Here is a 5,848-nt window from a genome sequence, read left to right as displayed (position 1 = left end):
GGCGCTCAATGACTGCCCAGAGTCTCATCTGGTCAAATCACACAAGTCTTCTCAAAGTGAGCCCCAAAGCAAAACTTCACATCAGGGTATATATAGCCTTCTCCTGGGTCAAAGAATGTCACAACCCTCTTGACCCACTGCCCAATCACAAAGTAACAAGGTATGGGCATTCCTGAAAAACAAACCTCCTGCCACAGGCTCCATGTGACTACATTCAGTCTATTAGGGGGCAGAGTATATTTTCAAATCAGGGAAGGTTCTCAGAGTCTCTTAAGCCTATCAAAGGGCCAAGGGGCAGGGAAGATCTTCAGATTCCCATTCCCATAACAGGTGCTACTCTTCTGCTTGGCTGAAGTTCACCTTAGCCTGCCTCTGGTCCATCATGCTGCATTCAGGCCACACCTTCCTACCATGTCACAAGCATACTATGTCCTCACCTTTCACCTCTCACTGTGGGAAGAGTATTTTAATCGACACTACCATTCCTAGAAAGTCCATGTCACCCACTGTCCTGACTCTTCTCATTATACCTGTAACTTCCCAAAGACAATTCTCCCTGGTCATCACTCCCTTAGATGTGTTGTCTACCACCATCCACTTTCTGTGGTGGTAAAGAATTAGAAATAAAGTAGATGCCCATCAATTTGGGAACAACTAAACAAGTTGTAGTATGTGAATATTATTGCGCTGTACGGAATGATGAATGTGATCAATACTGAGAAGTGTCGGAAGATTTATATGAATTGATACAAAGTGAAGAAAGCAGGATCAGGAAATACACAATGACTACAACAATGTAAATGGAAAAAACAAGAACAAAATAATCAGTACTGAACTCTGTGAAACTATAATGACCAAGATTTAATCTTCTCATTAAAAGATACTTCCTTTACTTCTTCGAAGATGGCATGGAACACTGTATATGACATCAAACTTTTCAATGTATTGGTCAGTCTTGCTGAAATACATTTCTTTCTCTATTTTTTGTTATAAGAGGAGAAAGAAAATAGAGGTGACCGGAAAACAAAAATATCAATAAAAAAATTTTAACAACAAAAGAAGAATGTAAACTTCCTTTAGGGAGGGTTTTTCTTGCTTTTTGTATTTATATATCCAGTACAATGAATGATTGTGCTTAACAAATGCTTTTCATTCAGTCCATTCCCATCATGTTAAAAATGAAGAAGCAGAGACTGAGAGAAATGAAATAACTTGCTCATAGTCACACAGCTACTAAGTGCCAGAGATAAAATGTGAATTTGGGTTTTTCTAACTTCAAGTTGATTGATTCTTGCAATGTATTAGAAGTGTCAAACTCCCTATGGTGGCCCAAACCAAAGTAAAATATAATTAGGAAATGTTTAGTGAAAAATAAATTCAAATACAACAGATAATATTCGTTTGTGATTTTCTACATCAATATGCCAACATCAGGGATCTATTTCTATTTGAGTCTGATACTACTGCATTATACCATGCTACTTCAATGCCAAGAGCTACCATCATGGTGGTAGCAATGCTAGCAAGTCTTGGACCAAGCAGGGGATGCCTTAGGTCATAAAATTTATAGCCGGAAGGGCCCTTATTGATAATTTCATTCAACCCTCTCATGTTATAAATGAAGAAACTGAGGCCCCCTGTGGTGCAAGTCTTTGTTCAACATCAAGTAAGAAGCAGAATCAGGATTAGAACCTAGGTTATATAACTTAATTTCAAATGCTCTCACCAAGAAACCATAGGTTATAGTTATTTCTCCATACATATTCCTCCAGACTAAGTTAGTATGGTTATTGTTGATGTTTTAGTTGTCTTCAGTCCTTTCCAACTCTTGGTGCCTCATTTGGAGTTTTCTTGGCAAAGATACTGGCATGGTTTGCCATTTCCTTCTCCAGCTCATTTTATAGATGAGGAAACTGAGGCAAACAGGGTTAAGTGACTTGACACAGATAGTAAGTGTCTGAGGCCAGATTTCAACTCAGGTCTTCCTGACTCCAGGCCAGCATTCCAATAACCTCATAAACTCAAAGAATATCAGAACTAGAAGGCCTCAAAACACTCTGTTTTAGAGTCTTAGGATGCTTTATTAGAAAGCACTACCCCTAAGTTAGCTGCATTAGAACAGCTGAAAAGGGGGTGCTTTCAGGGAATCCAAGAGGAACCAACAGATGTCCTACTGGCTATTTGGGTAAATAGTCATACAAGATGATGTAAACCTGCATGTCACAGGGGCCAAAATGCCAAGGACATGAATTTTGTACCCCTGGGTTATATGCTGGTTAAAAATCTTGTGAAAATGTGTGGCATAAGCTCAGAATTATGGAAATAACTTTAGTGCTTATTATTATTAATGGCATCAATAATAATAGTAGGTATCCTACACTACCATACAATTAGATGTGATAATTCCTGGGAACCGCAAGAAGCCCTTTTCTCAATTCCTGTTTCTGGTATCCAGTTGGTTTAATCATTATGCAAGTCACTTCTTACCTAGACAATCACTGATTGCGCATCGCCTCAGTCAAACTGAGACCTGTTAAAAACCTTGGCTTAAAAAGGTCAAGGTCTCCCACTGCATCGAGGCCATCTCCAGTTGCCCTGATCTATATCTGGCTACTGAACCCAGATAACACGGAGGAGAAAGAGAGGCTGGTGACTTTGCACAGCTTCGCTCACTAAACCCAATTCACTTTCATATCATGGCATCACCTCCCTGATGTCATGGTCCTCTTCAAGAACAAAGGACAAACAACAGCATCCTTATGCAACAAGGCATATCAAATGCAGACTACTGCCCAGAGGAAAGCAACAGAAAGCTTGTGCAAATGCTTTCTCCCTTCATCACAGGCCAGTGCTGGCTACGTTAAGCTCCCCTCATCCCAACTAGAATGGGGAAATGAGGAGCGTTCTCTGAAGTTAGGAGATTTTAAACAGCTCTCTTGTTTCACACCCTGTTTTCTGATCTAGTATATTTCCTTATATAATTGTTGTTATTAATAAAATTAATAATTACTGGCACAGTTTGGAAAATGCTTTCACATACGTGATCTCCCTTGATGCTCATAACCTAGTGAGAGAGGCAGGGCCTCTGCCATTCCCATTCTATAGGTCAGAGGTTCTGAGAGGTTACAGTCTAGTATTAAAGAAAGAGGATTGGCTTTAGAGTCAGAAGATAGGGCTTGAAACACTAGTTCTGCTACTTAATACCCATGTGACCTTGGATAAATCACTTCCCTTCCCACCTATCTCAATTTCCTACCTTGTATGAGAAGCCAAGAGTAGATGAGATAATGTCTAAGGGCCCCTCCCAGCTCTAAATCTTATGATCCTATGAGCCTTGACCAAGGTCATAAAGTCAGTTTCTAGTAGAACTTAATCTGATTCCCAGCCCCAGGTTTTCCTTATTAGACTTTACTCAATTATTAATAAACAACAACAACAAAAAAAAAATTAGATAAGTCATTTGCTATTTGCAGAGAGCTTCAGGATTCTCTCTGTATCTCACAACAGCCTTGAAGTTGAGGTCAGAGTCAGGAATCCTACAAAAAAGACATCCAAGGATAGGCCAGTCTGTCAGTGCTTGTCCAAGGCACTTGGCCATAGCAAACAGATCCCGTAGGAGACAGAAGGGCCTGGCAGCCTCCATATGACCACTTCTTTCCAGGTGGCGTTAGAAGTATTGGTTCATGTTTTACAGACTCCAAAATCAAGATTCCTATTATTTAAACCAGCCAGTTTCCACCAACTATAGTCTATAACTGGACCTAAGATGAGTAAATTACCAGCTTTCTGCTCACTTTCATAGGAGCTACAAATATTCCTAATTAAAGGCTGTGTCTTATTCTTTACTCACAGAGCTCCCCTGTTAACACTCCCTTCCTTCTTGGGGGGGGGAGAGAGAGGGGGCAGAAGATTTATACATAGAACAAGGAAGAAAAGGGGGGTACAGCTGTGGCCTCTAGAAGTTACCAACCAATCTGGCATTATGAGAACTTGTCCAGCTAGTTTCATAGAAGTTGTCAAACTATGTTTCCCAACCTTTCTCCTCCTCTCCCCCCCCCCAACCATTCCTCAGACACCCATCTAGAAGCTCTTCTTCATATGGTTCAAAGGAGGAGTCAGCTGGAATAAAATATAGCCCAAGGCCACCTTCCTCTCTAGCACCCACATCCCTCTGTGTTATTTTATCCAAGCCCTTAACAAACACTTAACTAATTAGTCTTCCCTCTGAGTCAGTTAACCCAAGCTCAGGTGAAAGGCTGAGGTTAAGTGACTTCAGCAAGAGCACAGCATTACAATGGGATTCAGGCCTTCTACTTCTCAGTCCTGGCCACTACCCTTTTACTGTTCTCTCATCTGAAAACTCCCAGAACCCTACAGGCAGGACTTGGTACAACTGAGAACATTTACAACCACAAAAGGGGAAGAAAGGGAGGGAAGGGCTCCCAGTCTCTGCTTCTCTTTAATAATAAACCTATCCAAAGTTCAAGCACACAACCTTCCTTTTTGTTAACAACAGTAAACTACAAAAATGGAAATTAACATGGATGGTAAGTTGCCATCACTACTTAATCATTCTATTAAGTGGTTTTGCTTATCTTTCTTTTAATTTAAAAGTACTAGGATGAGGAGGTCTTGTTTGCTGAGTAGTTGGTGTACAAAATAAAATATTAATTTTTGTTAAAAAGGAACCTATTATAGTCAAGATTGTGAGCTCTTTGAGGTCATCTACTACCATACTGCCCCTAAGAACTCCAAATGCCCACTTTATCGAGGTTACTTACCATGTGTTAGATTTATCCTTTCTGGAGATATTTCACTCATCCCTTGAGGCTGTCTTATATTTTCTATCTACAAGCCTGTCTCCCTGCCTTGAACTTTTTTCATTACAGTTCTCCTCTCCTCCCTCTCCCTCTTCAGCCTTTTTTCCTCTTCTCCTCCTCCTCCTCCTCCTAGATGTTGTCTTAAGGATTAAGAAAGAATTTAATGCTTGAGTTGTCCCTCTCTTCCTAGGTACAAAAGCAGTCATTGATTTCTCCTCACCATCACTTCACCCCTATAGGTCATCAAGTTAGGCAGAGGCTCATGGGAGTCCACAGAACCATCCCCACTGCTTGGGGGAGCTTGACTACTTCCCCCTCCCTCCCCAAAACAGACTTTGTTTTCCCCATGTCTGGGGTGGAGGGAGGTGAACAAAGCTGACCATAACATTAAGATTATAAGACTCCAAATTAGGCGTTAGGTCCAGTAACATTTCTCTCCATTTATATTTCTACTACAACATGATGTCACCCCTGTCCTCAGCACTAGCTACTGCCTGCATTTTTGGAAGCCAAGATACCAGAACTGTGCCTAGGTGTATAAGGCTCTCTGGCAAGACTGTATTCCTCAATGTCCCCTGAGTCCCTGTTTCATCCAATACCACTAGATAGCATCCATAATATCCAATGCACACACTGATCCATCTCTCATGCCTTCATTCAGAAAAGAGAGTAAGACTCACCAATAAATTAGACTGGAGGCTCTGACCACTATAACCCAGAGTACTTCAACCCCAAACTGAGTTTGAAAGTTGCCCGAGTTAAACAAGAAGAAAAGGTCAAGTTAGCCTGTCCTCTGAAGGCCACCCCCCCCCTCCCCGGCCACCCCACAGCTCCTTTCAAACTCCCTGGATTAATTACTATGATCAGAACTAACAACCAAACTTTCCAAAGTATATGCAAGATTAGTCCAGAAGTGGGGGAAGGGAGACATACTATCTCATAGGAATGTCTCAGAAAAGAAAGGGAAGTGCGCTTATCATCAACCTGGCTTTCCAGATAAAGTTTTCCCTAATCTCTCTTTTCTGCTG

The 5,848-nt window shown here is 41.1% G+C and overlaps 1 protein-coding gene across 3 annotated transcripts in view; it reads right to left on the bottom strand.

Moving 5' to 3' along the window:
- The window catches only part of UBASH3B (ubiquitin associated and SH3 domain containing B), a 172,353-nt gene that overhangs the window by 165,079 nt on the left and 1,426 nt on the right, over window positions 1–5,848 (bottom strand). The window lies entirely within an intron of this gene.

The sequence above is a fragment of the Petaurus breviceps genome, unplaced genomic scaffold, assembly GCF_028583685.1.
Source record: "Petaurus breviceps papuanus isolate PSGF00001 unplaced genomic scaffold, PetGlider_PUasm1.0 90804, whole genome shotgun sequence".
In the NCBI taxonomy this organism is placed as follows: domain Eukaryota; kingdom Metazoa; phylum Chordata; class Mammalia; order Diprotodontia; family Petauridae; genus Petaurus; species Petaurus breviceps.
Note: the sequence above shows the minus strand (reverse complement) of the source record. Positions and strands in the feature narration are given on the sequence as shown.